Source organism: Tursiops truncatus, chromosome 11, assembly GCF_011762595.2.
Source record: "Tursiops truncatus isolate mTurTru1 chromosome 11, mTurTru1.mat.Y, whole genome shotgun sequence".
NCBI lineage: Eukaryota > Metazoa > Chordata > Mammalia > Artiodactyla > Delphinidae > Tursiops > Tursiops truncatus.
Genome location: NC_047044.1, coordinates 22,704,793 through 22,727,114, shown reverse-complemented (window position 1 = coordinate 22,727,114; position 22,322 = coordinate 22,704,793). Strand labels below are relative to the sequence as shown.

Here is a 22,322-nt window from a genome sequence, read left to right as displayed (position 1 = left end):
ATGGTTACCTCTTGAGGAGGAGGGTGGAGAATTTGATTAAAGAAGAGCACACAGTGAATTTCAAGTCACTGCAATGTTTCACTTGTTAACCCAGGTAACAGGGACACAAGTGTCATTTTATCAGTATTCTTAAACCCTACATATATATCTTATACTGCCTTCTGTGTGTATTATACTTCACACATAAGTGCTTAGCAAAAGGTAGTGTTATTAGAAAATCAACGGTGTAAAGACATGAAACTAAAGATTAACTTTTCATCCTGACTGCTTTGCCCTTGAATGCCTTTCCCTAGAATTTACTAGAATGTTAAAAGTACTGGTCATAGGAAATGGAGTCCCTAAAATCCAGAAACGCTTTAGAGTCTCCATTATGAGAAAAAGGTGGAATATTCAGTAAACAATATTAGATTGGATTCATACCTGCAATATTATGATTTATACATGTCTCATATATATTTGGTCTCCATCCACACTTACTGGCTCACAGCTCCCAAAACCCTTGGAATTTCCTGAGCAGCAAGAGCAATGGGATATTTGGTCTCTTGTCCTCAGTCCCTGAAAAGGCTTCAGGAAAGGTGACTTCTGGATTCCTCCCAAGGGTGGGGGCTGGTTGTCAAGAGAACCAACCATGTGCTTAGAGGGTTGGAACTTTCAGTCTCACGCCCCTAACCTCCAGGGAAGAGATAGGAGCTGGAGGTTGAATCAATCGTCAGTGGCCAATGATTTAGTCAGTCGTGCCTGTGTAATGAAGCCTCCATAAAAACCCAGAAAGACAGGGTCTAAAGAACTGCAGGGTTGATGAATAGGTGGAGATTGGGGAGAGAGGCCCCCCTGGAGAGGGCATGGAAGCTACACACCCTTTCCCCATACCTCACCCTATGTATCTCTTCATCTGGCTGTTGATTTGTATCCTTTAATATCCTTTTATAATAAATTGGTAATCTAGTGAGTAAATGGGTTTTCCTGAGTTCTGTGAGCCATTCTAACAAATTAAGTAACCCCTAGGAGGGGGCCATTGGAACCTCCAATTTATAACAGGTTGGTCAGAAGCACAGGTAACAACCTGGGCTTGCACCTTGTGGGACTGAGCCCTTTATCCGTGGAATCTGGTTCTGTCTCCAGGTCAACAGTGTCAGAATTGAGTTGAATTCTCAGACACCTGGCAGGCATCCAAGAATTGCTTGTTGGTGTGGGGAAGCCTCCACACACAAATTGGAATTGGATCTGGGAACTCTTTTGGAATACCTCAAATCTTACACCAAAATAAATTACAGGTGGGTCAAGACTGCCATGTAAAACAATGAAAACCTAAAAGTACGAGATGAAAATACAGAAGGATTATTTTCTAATCTAGGAGTAGGAAAAGCCTTGGTGAGCATGATATAAAACATAGGAGCTATAAAAGGAAAGCTATGTCTGAATACATTTTTTTAAATTCTGCTCAGGAAAAAAACAAACAAACAAACAAAAAACACCAAAAACAAACTCAAAAGACATGAAAAACTGGAAACAACTATTTGCATTCCTACAAATCAATAAGAAAGAGACCAATAACTCAATCGAAAATGGGCAAAGGATATGAACAGACAGTTGCCAGGCAAGGAATTCCAAATGGCTTTTAAACATATGAAAATATGCTCAACCTTCTCCATAATAAGGGAAATGCAAATTAAAACTACCAGATTGGCAGATACAAATTTTGATAACACCATGTGGATGGAGGTTAGAGAAACAGATGCTCTCACATATTGCTGGTGGGAGTGTAAACTGGCTCAATCCCTGTAGAGAACAATTTGACAATATCTATCAAAATCTAAACTGCATGTTTTGGCAGGCACCATTAGTTTACACCCCAAAATCATTCCTCCATGTTCCTTGCTAACTGAGTCCAGGTGCTCAGGCGGCAATGGGCCAAGTTCTAAGCACTAAGTTTATTTATTGACTCATTCTTATTTATTAAGCACTTACTCTCTGCTAGGCACTGTTCTGGGCTCTGGCGATACAACATCGAATGAAGCCACCAAACTCCAGCCTTCATGATAATCTTGCACCTACTGATTGAAATTCCAGAACATAATGGCAACTGTGGCATTCTGATGTATATTTTAAGTAATAGATACCATATAGTTTTTCATCCAAATTGAGACACTTTTGAAAGTGAGTGGACTGCTGTTAATAAAATACAGTGGGACAACAGGCACAAGCCAGGACTGTCCCAAGCAAAGTGGGAAATATGGTCACTCCTAGTAATCCTGAGATCACGATGATGTCACCATCATCTCAGTTGCTGTTCTAAAATGATTTCACCAGGAAACTCTGGAAGAAAAGTCAGATCAAACTAGCTCTGGAGAAAGTACAAATGACAGATACATCTGAAAAGACACTCAACCTCTTTAATTATGAGGAAAACTGGAATTAAGTCAGTAGTAAGATGTCTTGAAAGAACTTGAAATAGAGGAAGGATGTAGTCAGAATGCTTTCAAAACATACGCACCTTTGTTTGATTTGAAATTTTAATGCAGTATGTAATTTTCCAGGCATATCTCCAGACATAAAACTGATTAAAACATATTGTTAAATTAAGGAAAAACAGTATTATACTAACAGATTTCAGTTCTTATTAATAGCACAGAACACTAGAATATCAAAACCTATATTGTAATCACTACTCATTTGTACCAGGCAGTCACTTTCCCAGACTGCTGGTGACCCAATAGGGGTTAGAGAAACATAGGGAAACAATGGTCAGAGTACTTCTGGAGAGGCTTTCTTAAGGGACAAATTCAAAAGGAGAGTTTACTGGAGCTGCCTCTCCTCATGCTCCAAAGTTGAAAGTGGCCATAATGCCCGGAGCTGCAGCAGCTATCTTGTAACCATGAGGTGACAATCATGAAAAGAAAAATCAATTTGCTATGGGTTGCAGAGAAGAAGACCCAGAGGAATGAGAAGAAAGAACCTAGAGCTCTTGACAACCTTGCTGAGCTGCCAGACCACTCCTAACATCACTTGAGAATTGTAGCTGTGGGTCAAAGATGGGAGAGAGACTTTCCTCTGCATACCCTTCAGAACTTTTTGAATTTCATACTATGTAGTTTCATACTATTTCACCATATGCCACCCCAAATAAGTACTATTTTGAGATTTTTACTTGAAAAACAACAGGAGAAAAAGGAGCTCTGACCTCCCCTTTTTTCTTCTTGAAAGCAAGGGGTAAAACTCCATGTGAAAACATGACCTCCCTATACCAGGAGGAAAGAAACATTCTTATCACCAGAGATGAGGTGTCAAGGCCAAGAGAATTCTGTACAAATAAACCTTGTTAAAATAACTCCCATCTTCCTTTGGCCTCCCCATGTATTTTGATTCCTTGTCCACAGTTGCCTCTCTTTGTTCAACCTAGTATAAAAATATTCAGATTTTGCCACTTCTATGTTCTTCATTTTCCTATGGGGGTTCCCAGATATATGTAAAATCTGTATACTTTTCTCCCCTAAATATGTGTTATGTCAATTTAATTCTCAGGCCCAACAGAGACCCCAAGAAGGTAGAAGTAAAGTTTTGTCTTCCCAACACCTATTCAAGTAAGACTGTAAAGCCTGGGACCCCATCAATCCTTAAACACTTAAAACAAAAATATTCTTTGTCTACATTGGTTGGTTTGTTTGCTTTTTAGTGGAAATATAATTTTAAAAAACATGTGGTTTGATATTTACAAAGAAGTAAATTATAGGGCTTCCCTGGTGGCGCAGTGGTTGAGAGTCCATCTGCCGATGCAGAGGACAGGGGTTCGTGCCCCGGTCTGGGAGGATCCCACGTGCCGCGGAGCGGCTGGGCCCGTGAGCCATAGCCGCTGGGCCTGCGCGTTCGGAGACTGTGCTCCACAACGGGAGAGGCCGCAGCGGTGAGAGGCCTGCGTACTGGGGGGAAAAAAAAAAGTAAATTATAGACAAAAAGGTCCTTCAGTATCAACTCTCACGTTATATTGACAAAGCTCAAAGTGGCAGAAATCATTATCACCAGTCAAGCTGAAGCCTAGGTATCCAGACCCCTTTCATCTAATTTATTTGCACTCAATCCGAAGTACTGATTTATATTTTAATTATAGAACAAAATTTGACTTTCCTAGTTTCAGAACCCAGAAACCTGTGCCAAATCCTTTGAGAATTTACTTTATTACAAGATTTTTTTTAAATAAGATGCCGACTTTGTCTTTTAAGAATCACTTTCCACACCTATGGCTTCAAAGACTAAACCTGTCAGGCTTGTTGGTGTGTGACTCCTTCCTCTAAGATTCCAGACATTCTTGTCTGCGGCATCACGCTGTGGGGAGACCGCAGTGTGAAATGGCCGTGATCTTTGTGGGTTACTGTCTGGCTATACCTCACTGGGACACCAGAGGGCGCGCGGAGGGCTGGCACTTGTTTTTCTTTAAATCCTGAATCTAAGTCCGCGCGGAGAACAACAAAAGACTGGGAACACAGGGGCCGGGAGACAAAGGGACAAGGGAAAAAGGCTGCACGCCCTGTTTTACTGGCGTTGAAGTTTGCTTACTCATCCACCCACCTCCCCGCCTTAAGGAACTAGATATAAACAACTTATGCTGCAAAATAATGAAATCTTGGGCTAACAAGGAAAATCAGAGAATGGATTAGTCACCCTAGTTCTATGAAAGACTATCACAGGTGGGCGTTTGAGCTATTTGCTTTGTTTGATATTAGTAACTTACCCCCAAAAAATTTTTATTTCTTGTTTTTCTGCGTTCATGAATAATACAGGTACATAGCAAAAAATTTAGAAAATACAGAAACGCAAAAAAAAGAGAGATCATCAACATACTCTAACCTAACATTTTCACATATTTCTTTTCAAACTTTTTTCAGTATATAGAAACGCACAGAAAAACAGTGCACTTCATATTATTTTGTGCTGGCTTCCTTCTCATTTACTATATCATCAACTTCATTTTTATCCATAAATTCTCATAACCTTGCTAGTCACATGAGTGAATCACAGAAGAATAAGAAATGTCAGAAGCTTTTTCCCTAAAATAGCAAATTGAATGCCAAACCCGAGTCGTGCATATGAAGCGGGAATTTTTCTGTTGCTTTGCATTTAGAAAAGGAAACAGGTAAAGATTAAAGAAAAGAAGTAGAAACTATGCCATCCCACCCAAAAAAGGGGGAATGAACTTGTCCTTCCCGGCTGTCTGAGGATGACTTAAGGTCAGACAGATCAATCTACACGGCCACTAACCGGCAGGTCAGCAGGTGGCCAGCAAGACCCAAAAAAAGTTAGAAACAGGAAGGTCAGTGACCTTGAGTCTTGGGGCCAGTGCCAGCAGGTGGCTTCCTCAGAAATCGGAACGGAAGCTGAGACCAGCCCTGGGGCCGATAACCACAGCCAAGGTGATACCGAGATCTGATGCTCTGGAACACTGCCCGCATCACACACACACACCTAATCACTCAGCTCACAGATTCCCTTGCATTAGTACAGCAACAAAAAAAGAAAAGAGTGGTGTTCTCAGCCCTGGGAATTTAGGAAAATCACTGGAGCTCTCTGGGTCTCAGTCTCCTTACCCAGATAACTGAAACGGCGGAAAAGATCCAAGGCTCCTGCCAGCCCCTCAAAGTCTGTGATCCTTTATGATCCCCGACTGTGCATAACAATGAAAAATGGAGACATTCTCTGCCTTCTGCAGCCCAGGAGCAGCAGACCCTCTACTTGCTGTTTCCCAGATCCCCACATTCTCCTTCACAAGCTCTGTGCCTTAACCATTAGTGCTTCCCCCTTGCAGAAGTGCTGGAAAACTTTTCCCCTTCTCTTTCAAAGTTCATCATCCTTTGAAGGCCCAGCTAGGTTTTCCTCAAGCACCTCAGGCAGAGGTAGTCCTCCCTTCTCTGTAATTCCATACTATTTTGGACATACTTCCATCACTTTCTACCTGTGACCGTAACCTTCCTGTGCCTCAGCTTCCTCATCTGTAAAAGGGGGAGAATTATTGTACCAAACTCAAAGGATTGTAAGAGGATTAAACGGTTAACAGGTGTAAAGCATTTAAAGCAGAGCCAACATTTATCAGGTTCTCAATAGGCCTGGATTATGCCTCCACCATAACACTTAACAAAGTGTTGAATAATGATCAGTTAAAGGGTCTACCTCCCCCATGATCTGAGTCCTCAAGGCAGGAAGTGAGTCTTATCCATATCTTTGTCCCCACTGCCTAGCTCCATGCCTGGCACAAAGAATAAATCAATAAAGGTTTTTGTTTGTTTGTTTTCTTAATGAGAAGGAAAAAAAAGACTGAAGGGTTGATTGAACTAGAGGGGGACACACTTTTGCCTCTCAGTTTTAACTTTGGATTATTGTTGAAATAAATTAGGCTGGGAAACAGTGAAGTATGACTTTTTTCCCCTTCATAATCTAAACATCTACCCATCCAGGCCCAAATCATAAACATTTATCTTTGAATTTTAATGTTTATGAAGGGTTAATTCCCATATTTGCAGGGGAAGTTCGGTGTTTTAATAGATATAATGTTTCAGTGAATGAAAAATTACAGAATCCAAAAACTACTCAGGAGCAATTTAGGCTCTTTAATTATGGGGAGAAGGGAAGAAGAAGGTTGGGTAGTGAGCTAGCCCAAGTTCTTGTTTATATTATGTTCAAAGGCTGGGTTGAGGAAGTGAGCATAACAGAAAAAAGGGAAGAGACACAAGAAACTAGGTCATGCATCCTCTGATAAAAACAAAAAGTTATTTAAGAGAATGAAAAGACAAGGCACAGCTTGGGAGAAAATACATCTCCCAAGATATATATGTGTTTATATATATATGTATATGTGTATGTATATATATATATATGTGTGGGGGGGTGTGTGTTGATATATCCCAAGATATATATCATATATGATATATCTGACAAAGACTAGTAATCAAAATGTACAAAGAACTTTCAAAATTCAATAATAAGAAAACATCCCAATTTTTAAAAGGGCAAAAGATTTGGATACTTAAATAAATCCATAGAAAAATGCTCAGCACCATTAATTATTAGGGAAAGGCACATTAAAACTACAGTGAGGGCTTCCCTGGTGGCGCAGGGAAAAGAGTCCACCTGCCGATGCAGGGGACACGGGCTTGTGCCCCGGTCCGGGAAGATCCCACATGCCGCGGAGCGGCTGGGCCCATGAGCCATGGCCGCTGAGCCTGTGCGTCTGGAGCCTGTGCTCCGCAACGGGAGAGGCCACAACAGTAAGAGGCCCGTGTACCACAAAAAAATAAATAAATAAAAACTACAGTGAAGGGGAAGGGGGAGGGGAAGGGGGAGGGGGAGGGGAGGGAAGGAGGAGGGGAGGGGAGGGGGAGGGGGAGGGGAGGGTTAATTTGGGAACGTGGGTCTAGCAGGTGCAAACCATTATATATAGAATGGATAAACAACCTCCTACTGTATAGTGCAGGGAACCACATTCAATAACCTATAATAAACCATAATGGAAAAGAATTTGAAAAAAGAATATGTATAACTGAATTACTTTGCTGTACACCAGAAACTAACACAACATTGTAAATCAACTATACTTCAACTAAACAAAAAAATTAACACCGACACCACCAAAAAAACAAACTACAGTGAGATCCCGCTACACGCCTATTAGAAAGGCTTAAATAAAAAATACTTACAATACCGTGCTAGCAAAGATATGGGACAACAAGAACTCTCATACATTGTTGGTAGAAATGCAAAATGTTACAGCCACTTAGGAAAACAGTTTGGCAGTTTCTCATGAAGGTAGACATACACTTACCCTAAGATTCAGCAGTCCCACTTCTAGGTATTGACCCAAGAGAACTGAAGATCTATGTCCACACAAAAACCTGTACACTAATGTTTGTAATAGCTATTTTTATAACAGTCAAAAACTGGAAAAAATACAAATGCCCATTAACTAGAGAGTGGATAAACAAACATCCATACAATAGAACACTAATCAGCAATTTAAAAAAAAACTACTGCTACATACAACAACTTGGACGACTCTCAAAAGCATTATGCTAAGTGAAAGAAGCCATATTCAAAAGGCTACAAACTGGGTTTCCCTGGTGGCGCACTGGTTAAGAATCTGCCTGTTAATGTAGGGGACATGGGTTTGAGCCCTGGTCCGGGAAGATCCCACATGCTGCGGAGCTACTAAGCCCGTGTGCCACAACTACTGAGCCTGCGCTCTAGAGCCCGTGAGCCACAACTACTGAGCCTGTGCTCTAGAGCCCATGAGCCACAACTACTGAACCTGTGCTCTAGAGCCCGTGAGCCACAACTACTGAAGCCCACGCGCCTAGAGCCCGAGCTCCGCAACAAGAGAAGCCACCGCAATGAGACGCCTGCGCACTGCAACGAAGAGTAGCCCGGCTCACTGCAACTAGAGAAAGCCCACGTGCAGCAATTAAGACCCAACGCAGCCAAAAATAAAATAAAATAAAAGGCTACAAACTGCACAGTCCCATTAGTACGACATTCTGGAAATTGAAATCTCAACAGTGGTGCCTGGGACTGGAGACAGAGGACTCACTGCAAAGAGGCATAAAGGGACTTTGTGATTAAAGTGGTGGAAAGATTTTGATTATGGTCAAAATTCATAGAATGCTATGCCTAAAAAAGAATGAATTGTACTGCTTGTAAATTATATCTCAATAAACCGTAAAAATAATAAATAAATAAATAGAAATGAATAAGAGGCCGAAGTTCTTAACACAGCCTGCGAGACTTTGTCCCACTCCGGGTTGGCCTTTCAGCCTCGTCTCTTCCGTGACCTTCCTCTTGCTTCCTGATCACATCAGCCTTCTTTCAGCCCCTCTGCTCACCACTTTTCCTCATTTCCTATAATCTTTGCACATCCAGTTCCATCTACCAAGAAAGCTCTTCCCTCTGCATCTTCTTCTTAGTAATTGTCACAGTGGTGATTTTACATTGTTGTTGTTGTTGTTACTATTCTGTGTCTCCTCCACTAAAATGGAAGCTCCTTGAGGTCAGGGTCTGTCTTTGTTCATCACTGTATCTCCAGTCCCCCCGCACTGTGCTGGTACAACGACCTGTACAATGAATACTCAACTACTACATTCAACTGCCTTCTCTATGTCTCAGTCTTAACACATCCCAAACTGAAATGCTTCTTATCTCCCAAAAGACTGCTCCGCAGGCAGAGCTGCTTCGTTGCACAGTTCAAGGAGTGCCAGCCACAGAGCGTCCATGGGAATGGCGCCGTGCTTCTCCCAAGCTGTGCCCTTCACGTGGACTCTCCACATGGATGCAGTGCTCCGAGCATTATTCTTCTCCACTGCAGTTGATGGCAACTCTATCCTCCCAGTTGCTCAGGCCAAACATTTTGGAAGCATCTTTGATTCCTCTTTCGCTCTCACACCTCACAGTCACTCTATCAGGAAATTTTACTGGCTCTACCTTTGAAATATATCAGCTCCTCTCACATTCCCAACCACTTCCACTCCAGCCTGAACCACTATCACTACCGCAGTAGACCTCTTTGGTCTCCCTGCTGCTGCTCTTGTCCACTACAGTCTTCTCAACCCAGGAGCCAAGAGTCCTTTAAAACATAAACCAGACCATGTCATTTCTCTTTTCAAAGCCCTATAGTAACTCTCTATTTCCCCTCAGAATAAAAGCCAAAGTCTACAATGAACTTTAAGGCCCCACAGGCCTCCCAAATAGTTATACGACTACACCTCTTACCTCCCTCAAGTCTGTTCAAACGTTACCTTCTTAAAATAAAGCCTAGGGCTTCCCTAGAGCTTCCCTAGAGCTTCCCTGGTGGTGCAGTGGTTAAGAATCTGCCTGCTAATGCAGGGGACACAGTTTCGAGCCCTAGTCCGGGAAGATCCCACATGCTGCAGAGCAACTAAGCCCGTGCGCCACAACTACTGAAGCAGGCGCACCACAACGAAGAGTAGCCCCTGCTCTCTGCAACTAGAGAAAGACTGCGTGCAGCAACGAAGGCCCAACACAGCCACAAATAAATAAGTTAAAAAAATAAATTTAAAAAAAAATGAAGCCTACTTTGACCACATTCTGTTTACTTAACTTGCCACTCTCCAAACCCACTTACCGTGCTATTTTCTTCTATTTCCACTCTTGTCACCATCTAACTTATTTATCTATGATCATCATTGTTTATGGTCTGTCCTCCTTCTGTTAGGAAATAAGCTCCACAAGAACAGAATTTATTAACTGAAACCTCCTCATGCATCTAAAGCAATGTTTGGCATATTGTAGGTTCAACAGTGAATAAATAACTACAGTGTCTGCTAAGTAATTAGAGGTTAATAAATATTAGTACAGGAACAAGTGTGACACATACAAAGTGATAAAACTTTTTCTCTCCATAACTCATATTTCTTTGTTAATATACATGTATGTGGAACTGTGCATTAGGGTGAAAACTGCACAAGATTTGCAGTCAAGGCTTGGGTGATTCCTGGCCTCTCACCACTTCCTACCTGTATAACTACACAAGATTCCCATATAGGGATAAAACACGTGCCCTGTTAACCTCCCAGGGCTGTTGGGAAGAGAAAATGAATGTGAATGCTTTTGCAAGCTGTGATAAGCTCTACAGTTACTTAGGTAAAGCAAGATTTGAAACTTTCAATCACATCAATTGCCATCGTGCTGTTTACCTCCAAGGAGAGTTCTATGCCCTCTGTACTGCCAGTCCGATTGTAACCTTTACTTTCTCCCAGTGCTGACAGTGAGGAATCTCTGAGCTGCCTTATCCTGTTCAGGTTAGTTACCCTCTCCTTTCCTTCCATTTTAGGAAGATGGACAGCAGGTGTTGTGTTCCCTGCTCCATAATCTCTGCTGACTCAGGCTGCTTCTTCCCATCCCTAGGGAGGATAAAAGAGGAGCAGTAACAACACATGTAGAGCCACTGGCATAGCTTTACAGAGCTTAGGTGGAGAGGATGGTGTCTCTTCTGAAGAGACAAAGATTAAGCCTGTTCTCCCACAGTGTGGAACCTTGTGCAAACAGTTCAGAAGACCTGGCTTCCCACTGCCCTGAAGCCTCTCCAACTGAGAGACCAGAGGGAAGTCTCTTCAATCCTACCCAGAAAAGGACATCAGCATAGTTATCGCAGGGCCCTTTGGACTTTACGAGAGTTAATGGAGGGTCAGAAGTAGAAGGAGGCCCAGGGACAGAGTTTTATTGAGGCTTTGGGTGTATTTAAGAGTGAAAAAAATAAATGTGCCAAAACAAGCCTCAGAAATCGCCATTTTTTTAAACTCAAGATGGATTAAAGACCTAAATGTAAGGCCAGACACTATAGAACTCTTAGAGGAAAACACAGGCAGAACACTCTATGACATAAATCACAGCAAGATCCTTTTTGACCCACCTCCTAGAGCAATGGAAATAAAAACAAAAATAAACAAATGGGACCTAATGAAACTTAAAAGCTTTTGCACAGCAAAGGAAACCATAAACTAGATGAAAAGACAACCCTCAGAATAGGAGAAAATATTTGCAAACAAAGCAACTGACAAAGGATTAATCTCTAAAATATACAAGCAGCTTATGCAGCTCAATATCAAAAAAACAACCCAATCCAAAAGTGGGCAGAAGACCTAAATAGACATTTCTCCAAAGAAGATATACAGAGTGCCAACAAACACATGAAAGGATGCTCAACATCACTAATCATTAGAGAAATGCAAATCAGAACTACAATGAGGTATCACCTCACACCAGTCAGAATGACCATCATCAAAAAATCTAGAAACTATAAATGCTGGAGGGGGTGTGGAGAAAAGAGAACACTCTTGCACTGTTGATGGGAATGTAAATTGATACAGCCACTATGGAGAACAGTATGGAGGTTCCTTAAAAAACTACAAATAGAACTACCATATGACCCAGCAATTCCACTACTGGGCATATACCCTGAGAAAACCATAATTCAAAAAGTCATAAAAAAAAAAAAAAGAGTCATGTACCACAATGTTCATCGCAGCTCTATTTACAATAGCCAGGACATGGAAGCAACCTAAGTGTCCATCGACAGATGAATGGATAAAGAAGATGTGGCACATATATACAATGGAATATTACTCAGCCATAAAAAAATTGAAACTGAGTTATTTGTAGTGAGGTGGATGGACCTGGAGACTGTCATACAGAGTGAAGTAAGTCAGAAAGAGAAAAACAAATACCGTATGGTAACACATATATATGGAATCTAAAAAAAAAAAAAATGAAGAACCTAGGGGCAGGGTGGGAATAAAGACATAGACATAGAGAATAGACTTGAGGACATGGGGAGGGGGAAGGGCAAGCTGGTATGAAGTGAGAGGGTGGCATGGACATATATACACTACCAAATGTAAAATAGATAGCTAGTGGGAAACAGCCACATAGCACAGGGAGATCAGCTCAGTGCTTTGTGACCACCTAGAGGGGTGGGATAGGGAGGGTGGGAGGGAGACGCAAGAGGGAGGGGATATGGGGATATATGTGTATGTATAGCTGATTCACTTTGTTATACAGCAGAAACTAACACACAGTTGTAAAGCAATTATACTCCAATAAAGATGTTATAAAAAAAAAGAAATTGCCATTTTTTAATGTCTGCGTTTAAATCCAAAATCACTTTCATCAGATGGAAAACACCATGTAACCTATGATCTATAAAAATACTAATTCCTAGTACAAGGAATGGATTTCTTAAGACACGTAAGTTTAAGTTCTATAATAAAGACATTTAATCATGTCAGTTTGTGACTCTATAAATTCACTTATTTAGAGTTAACCTTAGAATTTTGTAAGTGAGGCCCTCTTGGTCCCCCTGGGAACAGGCTTGATCCTGTTTATGAAAAGGCTCAGGATAATATAAATTATTATATTAATGTACTTTCCTAACCCTATGTTTAATCAATGGCACATCCTTGTTTTGAATTATTTAAATGTATTATTATTTAACCATTTAAGTGTTTGTCATTTCCGAGTAAACTGTAGACGCCTCAGGAAAAAGACCTAAATACAGGAAAAATCAGCTAATAAAATTTCATTTGGCCTGCGTGAGCCCTTTTGTGTCTGAAAAGCTTACAAATAGTTTGAAGAGGCACTAGACTGTGGGGCAACTCCGACTGCCCCTGACATCTGGCAACCATATGATACCCTTGAACTTTGACTAAAGAAAAAATATATAAATTTGTGAAGGTAAAACTCTGCTTCCTAACACAACATTCTAAATCAACCATACTCTAATAAAATTAAAATTAAAAAAAAAAAAAACCCTGTGTCAACTCGGTATTCTTGGTCACTTAAAACAAAAATCTCCCGCCAGAAACCTAAATCATCTGGAAAGCATGAAAAGTCCTGGCAAACTATGTTCAACAGTTCACCATCACTAAAACTGGAAGCGCATTTTGTTTCATTTATTCTAAACCATTTACTATTTTCAGGGACGAAAAGAGTCCAAGGCGCCCAGAATGTATAATGTGAGGAGCAACAGGCTATTTTCACACTCGCAGGTGAGTGGTAGGAGGGAAAAAAAAATCTCTCCTTACCTTGAAGTAGTACTTGAGAGAAAGGGAACGAACAGCTCCTCGTTAGTATAGTGGTTAGTATCCCCGCCTGTCACGCGGGAGACCGGGGTTCAATTCCCCGACGGGGAGAAGAGGTTACTTTTACTAACCACTACTACTATTTTCTGCGTAATTCAACTGCCCAGCATGGCTGACAAACACAACATGCGGATATTTTTTATAAGTGCGTCTTTTCAAAGTGGTAACTTTTAAGCTTAATGCTCACCGTGAGATAAAAGCCAACTCCGAGAGTAAACGCTTTACACTGTTGTCAGAAGGGTTAAGAAAGACGAAAACGTTCGTTAAAAACCCACTGCGCGCTCCCAGCCGGTAGCTCACGCTAGCTGGCGAAGGCCTACGCATGCGCAGTAGCGCCCCCGCCAAATTCCAAACGGAGGTCACGAACTCAGCCCACTGAACGGGGAGGGGGTGGGGAAGATGAGGGCCGAGTCTCCGCCCCTAGCCGGGCAGGTTAGAACGGAAATCGCTTGCAGAAGAAGGGGGAGGACCGGTGTCCTTTGACCCTGGAGACTCGACTAAAAGGGAAACTCCATTCTCCCGCCTCTGCTAGTTCCATCCTTGCCTAGGTAGAGGGATAGCTGTGAGGAAAATCTTGGCACTAAAAGAATCAGTCTCCAGTCCGACCTAAACTGGATGGAGGGGCAGGGAGAGAATGGAAGACAAGGCGAGGCGTGCCCGGAAGAGACGCCATGTTACCGGAGTTCTAAGAAATTGCGTGAGCCACAGCCCAGCAGGACCTCGTGGCGCAACGGTAGCGCGTCTGACTCCAGATCAGAAGGCTGCGTGTTCGAATCACGTCGGGGTCATGGTTTTTATTTTTAGGCCCACTGGTTTCTATAAAGCTAGATGTGTTCCCGCCATTTTTTGAAAATGCCTTTGATTTTAGGATTAAATCTTCCTCATTCAAATGTTATCCCAGTAATCTTTAGTCTGCAAAAAGACAAGAATCACTATATATCGTGAAACGTTAAGGCTGGTTTTTTTTTGTTTTTTTTTTTTACTGTTTGGCCTTGTGAGTTCTCTGTCATTCAAAGTGCATAATGCATAGAGATGTGGGCTATTACTGTCGTGCATTCGTGGGCATATCAGCCCATGGTGGTCCTTAACAGGAAACATACGATACATATACCGTACAAGCTGTTTTTCCAAAAACAATTTTAGACCCGTTTGCCTTCGGAAAGCAAGTCCAACAGGGTACAGTTTCTAACTTTGTGTAATAGTTTACATGCTTTAGCCCATGTGCCAGGCACTGTAGACAACCCTGCAATGTGTGCACATTGTACACGCTTACGGATGAAACTGTGGCACACAGAAGAATAGCTACCCACGCGAGACTCTGAACCGCGTGACTGACCCCAGATCCCACTCTTTACTAAATGTTTTATAATAAAGGTGGAAACTGTTGAAAAAACTTGCTAGAATCCATTGGACCTAAGTGATACCAATGCATCTTTTATATTTTCACCAATTAATGCGAGTGGTGACAAATCAGGTACCACTTTCAACTATTAATCTCTCATAGCAGGGAGCAAAGTTTACTCATTCACCTTTGTAAGCTCCAGTACTCTTAGTAGTGAATAGTGCCGTAACAGGCATGTGTCAAATGTCTGTTGTACAAAAAATGAATAGCAAGACTAGGAGAAATTAATTTTTTTTATTATTGGATATGTTCTGTGGAAGTCACCAAGTTTTCCTGCTCAGTATTTTGAAAATAGCAAATATTAATTTCTTATGTTTCAACCTAATATAGCATTGGAAATAGTGTTTTTATTCTGTGTAGTTTGTTCTTCCCTTTCTTTTTTGGTGGTCACTCATTTCAACAGATATTTATGGACCACTGATACTGTGATAAACACTGAGGAAAAGGATACAGAGTGAAAGTGGGGGTTTTTTTGAGCAGCAGGAAAAAGATACATTAAGTAACCAAACACCGTAATATGTTGGGGTGAGTGCCATGAGAGTAGCATGAACAGAGTGGTGTGAGGGTGCTTAAAATAGGGACATTAACTCTTCTTTGGGTAGTTCAAAAAGTCCTCATAAAGGAAGATCTTGAAAAATAATGAAAGTTTCTTTGTGACTTTAAGGCATTTATTCATCCAATGGACATACATAAATGCCTTCTATGAGTCAAGGTCACCCTGTGATCTGACTTCTTCAACTATAAAAGTAGAGGTTTATATGTATTACCTTGCTAGGGCCGCCATAGCAAAATACCACAGACTGGGTAGCTTAAACAACAGAAATTTTCTGACCGTTCTGAAGGCTAGAAGTCCAAGATCAAGGTGACAGCATGGTTGGTTTCTTCTAAGGCCTGTCCTTGCCTCATAGATGGCCACCTTGTTGTGTTCTCACAGGGTCTTTCCAATGTACGCACACTTCCCTAGTGTCTCTCTGTGTGTCCAAGTTTCCTCTTACAAGGACACCAGTCAGATCGTATTAGGACCCATTCTAATGGCTTCATTTTAGCTTAAGCACCTCTTAAAAGGCCTCATCTCCAAATACAGCCACATTTTGAGGTAGCAGGGGAGTAAAGCAATATATATATGTCATTATTAATAGTGCTATAGCTCTAAAATTGTCACTTCACAGGTTCCAGCTTCTTTCCCAAGGCTGGACATTTGTAGTTTCTCAGAATGACCCATTTGCTAACTTGCTGTAACTTTGAAATGACCCAAAATCCAACACTTCATTTTAACTCAAACCTCTACAATCATTGTATAGTAATGATATAAGGAAAGAGGCTCTGGAATACACAAATTCATATTTGAATTCCCAAATCCTGACACTTAATAGCTCTGTGATTTTGTTCTATTTCACTAAAAAGTTTCCAGTGTATCTTTTATTCATACAAGTGGATTTATCCACTAGTACAGAAGCACTGAGCATTTATCTCACCTATTTAATAAGCTTTCTCTTTTGAATTATTTTTAATCATTTACCTAAGACTGATGTACTCTGGATAAACTGATAAAATGGAGACTTTGGAAATGAAAACTGAAAAACAGATTCTGAATTCTGATAAGCCAAGTGATTCCCCAGTTTCTCACACTAATTCAAAGTAGTTATGATTATAAAATCGTATGTGTTCATTGTAGAAATCTTGGGAAATACAGAAAAACATAGGGAAGAAAGGAAAAAACACCTGTCCCCATCACCTAGAGGAAACTACTACAAACATTCTGGTCTATATTCATGTAGTCCATTTAAATATACACATATCCATACACATTTCAGTTCTTTATAGAACTGAGATCTTACTCTAACATGGGTCTCTTTTTCTATTTGTATTTTACTTACTGTTGTGTTGTAAATATTCTCTCATATTCTTAAATAAATGTCAAGAACATGATTTTCATGACCATGTAGTATTTCATCAACTGCTGTTTAAGGTGACATCCTTAAATCCACAACCAAGTCCTATACAAAACAGGATATGAAAAATAAAAAAGTCACCTGCATGTTAATAACATTAAGAACTCCAAAAAGGGAAATGAAGGCAGTTATCAAGTGTTTTAGGAAAAAAAAAAAAAGTTTTGGAAGAGTTTTCTGACAAAGTAATAGCATCATTAAAAAAAAAAAATCTGTGGTTTCACATAGAAATATCCTTCCACTGTTTCCCAAAGTTTTGGGTACCAGAGCTGTAACATATTTTTTTTTTTTTTTTTTTTTAGGGTACGCGGGCCTCTTACTGTTGTGGCCTCTCCCCTTGCGGAGCACGGGCTCCAGACGCGCAGGCTCAGCGGCCACGGCTCACGGGCCCAGCCGCTTCGCAGCATGCGGGATCTTCCCGGACCGGGGCACGAACCTGTGTTCCCTGCATTGGCAGGCGGACTCTCAACCACTGTGCCACCAGGGAAGCCCCCAAGCTGTAACATTTTAAAGATTTTTTTAAAAAAATCTCTAATACCTGTTTCAACATAAAAGATAATTAAAATATTTGTTATATTGGATGACTGTAACACAAAATAAAACGTCTTTTTTTTTTTAATTCAGAAATTTCACAGGAGATGACTGAAAGAATCAAGTCCTTGAGGACAGAAGGGTGAGATCCAGAGTACAACTGGTGGAATTCACTCTGATAGAAGGACACCACTTCAATTTAAGCAAGAAAGATGCAAGAGAAAATGAGTGCAGATTTGACCGTCTGAAGTTGAGGTATTCCTACAGATGGTTTCTATTTTCTCAAGTATGAAGCAAGGTTACCAGCTGAAAATGGGGAGAGGTACGGGGAAGGGATGTGAGCAATTTGAGAAGTGAAGATATGAATGGTTAATCCAGAGAATGAAGAGCTTTGTCAGCCAGTGTCGAGTGCTCCTGTGAGCTCTGAGGTCATGAATTAAAACCAGTTGTTGTATGATTTTTCTCCAGCAATCTTTGCTACTTGGGCGCAAGCAGTGAGAAAGTTTGTTCCAGCAAGGTTCAGTCCCAGCAAGGTTGAGGCTCTTCCAAGCAAGAAAGATAGGGACATTGGAGTAAGAGAGTTGAAAATGTTTGCAAAAGAGTGATTATATGGATTGATCAGGGAATCTACTTCAGTTGAGTTGGAATGATTATATGATGGCAGGAGCAGGATAATAGGTTTTTCTTTAAAGTGTTGGGGTTAATGAATTGCTGGTCAGTGAGAATACGATAAATGAGCTGAGGAAAAGAGGCTAGTGATTGACAATTGGGATGCTTGAATTTGAGATTTAGAAGGTAAAACAGCTATTGATGACAGGGTTCAGAGTCTTACCACTGGAGTGGATGGATGAGGTGGAATAGAGGAACAGGTTATTGGAGATGAATAGGTCAAAGACCTAAGAGGCCCAATGTCAGTGTTACATGGGCCGTCTGTTAGAATGTTGAATTCACAAAGAACGTAGACAAAAGGGATGGTGAGGAAAACTTAGAGCATGGAGCAATGGTCTAATTTCTGAGGGAGATTGGCCAAGGGTTGAGAAATGATAGCAGTTAAGAGGATGAGGTGTGATTTATGATGATATGAACTTCAAATATTTTTGAAGGAGGAAAGAGGAGAAATCGTTTGGAAGTGGTAACCAGGAACAAAGAGGCCACCCAAACTCTGTAGCCCAACCTCTCGGCCTTAAGGTACATAAGAGTATGGAAAAAAAAAAAAAACCCTCTACTTCGGAGCTCTACAGCAGAGTTAAAATCAAAATTACCTTCATCACTAAAAATAGTGGTGCTGGGGATATACCCGGATGCATCTAGGATAATTCCAAGTCTGAATTTGGTAACTCATGGCTTTGTGGATGATGTAGAAAGTCAATCTCACTGTCTGATAGCTATGACATCAACCATGTCTCCTGAGAAATGTAGAATCTGCAAGTAACCTCCTTTTGATAGTGTCCAGGGATAAGAAAAGGAGAGAGAATTAATGAGAGGGAATGAGAATGTTTTTACTCAGGGAACATTGATTTCAGGCATCTAGAATGCAGTTGTGAATTATGTTATCTTTAATGTTGGCCTGTAGCGTACAGTACTGTGTATATTTAAAAGAACTTTCAGAAGACATACAGATGGCCACCACACACTGAAAAGGTGCTCAACATCACTAATCATTAGGGAAATGCAAATCGAAACCACAGCAAGATACCATCTCACACCTGTCAAAAGGGCTATTATCAAAAAGACAAGTATTGGCAAGGATGTGGAGAAAAGGGAATTCTGGTACACTATTTATGAGAATGTAAATTGGTACAGCCACTATGGAAAACAGTATGAAGTTTCCTCAAAAAATTAAAAATAGGAGTACCATATGATCTAGCAATTCCACTTCTAGGTATTTATACGAAGAAAACAAAAATACTAATTCAAAAAGATATATGTACCCCTACGTTTATTGCAGCATCGTTTACAACATCGAAGATATGGAAGCAAACTAAGTGTCCCTCCATAGGTGAATGGATAAAGAAAATGTGATATACATTGATAGACATAGACAGACACACACACACACACACACACACAGGAATATTACTCAGCCATAAAAAAAATGAAATCTTGCCATTTGCAGCAACATGGATGTACCTGGGGGGTATTAGGCTAAGTGAAATAAGTCAGACAGAGAAAAATACTGTATGATTTCACTCATACGTGGAATCTGAAAAACAAAACAAATGGACAAACAAAACAGAAACAGACTCTCAGATACAGTGAACAAACTGGTGGTTGCCATAGGGGAAGGGGATTATGAGGTACAAACTTCCAATTATAAGATAAATAAGTCATGGGAGGGCTTCCCTGGTAGCGCAGTGGTTGAAAGTCTGCCTGCCAATGCAGGGGACACGGGTTCGTGGCCCGGTCCGGGAAAATCCCACATGCCGCGGAGCGGCTGGGCCCGTGAGCCATGGCCGCCGAGCCTGCGCGTCCGCAGCCTGCGCGTCTGGAGCCTGTGCTCCGCAACGGGAGAAGCCACAATAGTGAGAGGCCCGCGTACCGCAAAAAAAAAAAAAAAAACAAAAAACGATAAATAAATCATGGGAATGTAATGTACACATAAGGGAATGGTCAAAAATATTTTAACAACTTTGTATGGTGATCATTTCATAAAGCATAAAAATATAGAATCACTGTTGTACACTTGAAACTAATATTGTATTGATGTGTTTATTATAACTCAATAAGAAATAAAAATAAAATATAACAACTTTCAGACTCAACAGGTGATTTTTTTTTTTTTTTTTTCTTGTGGTAAAAGGTAGGATTAAATTGCCTGGAAAATTTCTGGTACAATGGCCCTATGAAAAAAGCAGAGTTCCAGTGCAGCACCCTCAGATGTCCCTCCAGGTGGCTCTGTGATTCCAGCATTGTACTCTACTGGCATCAAATTTACGTAGATTATTATTTTCAAAGTGTCAGCGATGCCTCCTCCTCCTCTGAAGATCCACTTCAGGAACCTAGCTGCCCAGGTATCCTCAGACCATAGGGCAGCTATCAGAGGCTGGAGATCCTTCTATGTACTCCACCCTCGTCAGATCAAATACTAAGCCCTGGTAACTCTGACCCTTTTCAGTTAGAGCGGCAAAACCTACCTCTTAAAAACTGTTAGTACAGTCAAGTCAACCCCTTCAACTAGCAAGGTAACGATTTAACAGGATACCTTGCTAATTCAAATAGGATAGAATAAATCTGTTAACTGTGGCCTTGCAGATATTCTGCTCAGGACTTTTGCCTTGCGCGTAATTTGAGACTATACTGGAAGAAATAACTGAACTGTGCCAGGCACACTGCCTGGGACCATCCCACACTCACTGACTACATTTATGGGGTTACCAGTCACTGCGAAATTATGGTCGTTCGCCTGTCAGCTCAGTTCACCGTCTGAAGATGAAACCGTTGCCTCTGTACCTAGTGAAGCTGGGGGTGGATAGGTAATGGTTAAGGTAACTCTTACACAGCAACCTAAAGACCTACGAAACAACTGGCTAATTAAAATACAATTTTTATTTTGCATTTCTGGTCTGAATACTATTGCTCAAATATATGTAAATACTGATATTTTTAGAAAATAATTAGTAAAATTGCCTCTAGGAAAATAGACTATCGTAAAAAGAAATGTCTCCTCAATTTCTAAAAATAAAATGGCTTAATTCATAGGAAACATTTTTAGTATTTCCAGTAAATTTACTGGAACTTAAACAACCATGCAGAAATCAGATAAACTTTTTTTTTAAAGTAGCTTATAAAACATAGTTTGGAGGTCAGAATCTGGGGAAATGATTAAGACACCCTAAATCCAAGGTCAGGTTCTTTCTTTTCTTGGAAGAAAATATCTTGAAACATATAAATTCGAAAGGTATTTAAACGTTTGTCGTTAATGGTATTTGTTTTCAGAAAGACATTTTTATTGTAAAATTTCTGAGACTCCACCAAGTTTTAACTCGGATCCGTAATAGGGGTTTGATTAGGGTTTCCGGCCTAATTATTAGTCACTAGGCTTCCCCTAAGAGTAAAATCTACAATGCACCTGTCTCAGTTGTAAGTTATCCATTAAGGAATTCCTAAATCATTTCATTTCGTTGTATTATGAAGCATTAGGTTTAAGTTACGGGTAAGATACTTACGGGTGGAGGGATCCAACCCAGAGACGGCTCTGAACAAAATGCAATTGAGCCCCAAATAACTAAATGAAACAATTTAGAAAGGCCCCAACCTTCTTTAGGATAAGAGGCAAGTGCAGTATTTGACAATAAAATTTCGTCACAAATTCAAGGGTAGTTCAAAGTGCCGCGCAGTCAAGGTCTGGCTTTTTCCGAATTTCGGGAACAAAAGAAGCGTTCGCAAGCAGAGACGGAGATTTAACTGCCCGCTTTCCCCTTGCCTCCCCCAAGTAAATCAAATCGAGGAAGATGAGCGTCCACATGAACGCCTCACTCCTTTTCTTTCCCTTCAGGGCTAGCTTTTGGAGAGGAAAGGCTGCGGCTATTCTTCGGTGAACCAGTGTCCCGGGATTGAGAAAGGCCCAGACCCGGGTCCTCGCAGCTGCCGTGAAATCCGGCCCATTCGCCGGCGACCGACCCCGGAGAGAAAGCCGCTTCGCCAGAGGGGCAGGGAGAGGAAACGGCGCACAAAAAGCAGTACGACTTGCCTCTTATCGCCATCCTAAGAGGAAGGATGGGGAAATGGGAAACAGAAACGACCCGCGCGACGGAGCTCCCGCCCAAGCGGCTTTTAAACTGCGTTTCCACCACCTCTACCAGAGCGCCG

The 22,322-nt window shown here is 41.1% G+C and overlaps 1 long non-coding RNA gene and 2 other non-coding genes across 3 annotated transcripts in view; 2 read left to right on the top strand and 1 right to left on the bottom strand.

The window, feature by feature from the left end:
- The window catches only part of LOC109552922 (uncharacterized), a 617,019-nt gene extending 599,743 nt beyond the window's left edge, over positions 1 to 17,276 (bottom strand). The window contains exons 1-2 of the long non-coding RNA XR_012324243.1: positions 13,819 to 17,276; positions 10,689 to 10,895 (exon numbers count right to left, since the gene is read on the bottom strand). This is a non-coding gene — a long non-coding RNA (uncharacterized lncRNA). The remainder of the gene's footprint in view (positions 1 to 10,688; positions 10,896 to 13,818) is intronic.
- TRNAD-GUC (transfer RNA aspartic acid (anticodon GUC)) lies at positions 13,611 to 13,682 on the top strand. The gene has a single exon. It is a non-coding gene; the product is annotated as a tRNA-Asp (tRNA).
- TRNAW-CCA (transfer RNA tryptophan (anticodon CCA)) lies at positions 14,348 to 14,419 on the top strand. Its single transcript has one exon. It is a non-coding gene; the product is annotated as a tRNA-Trp (tRNA).
- Positions 17,277 to 22,322: the final 5,046 nt, after the last annotated feature.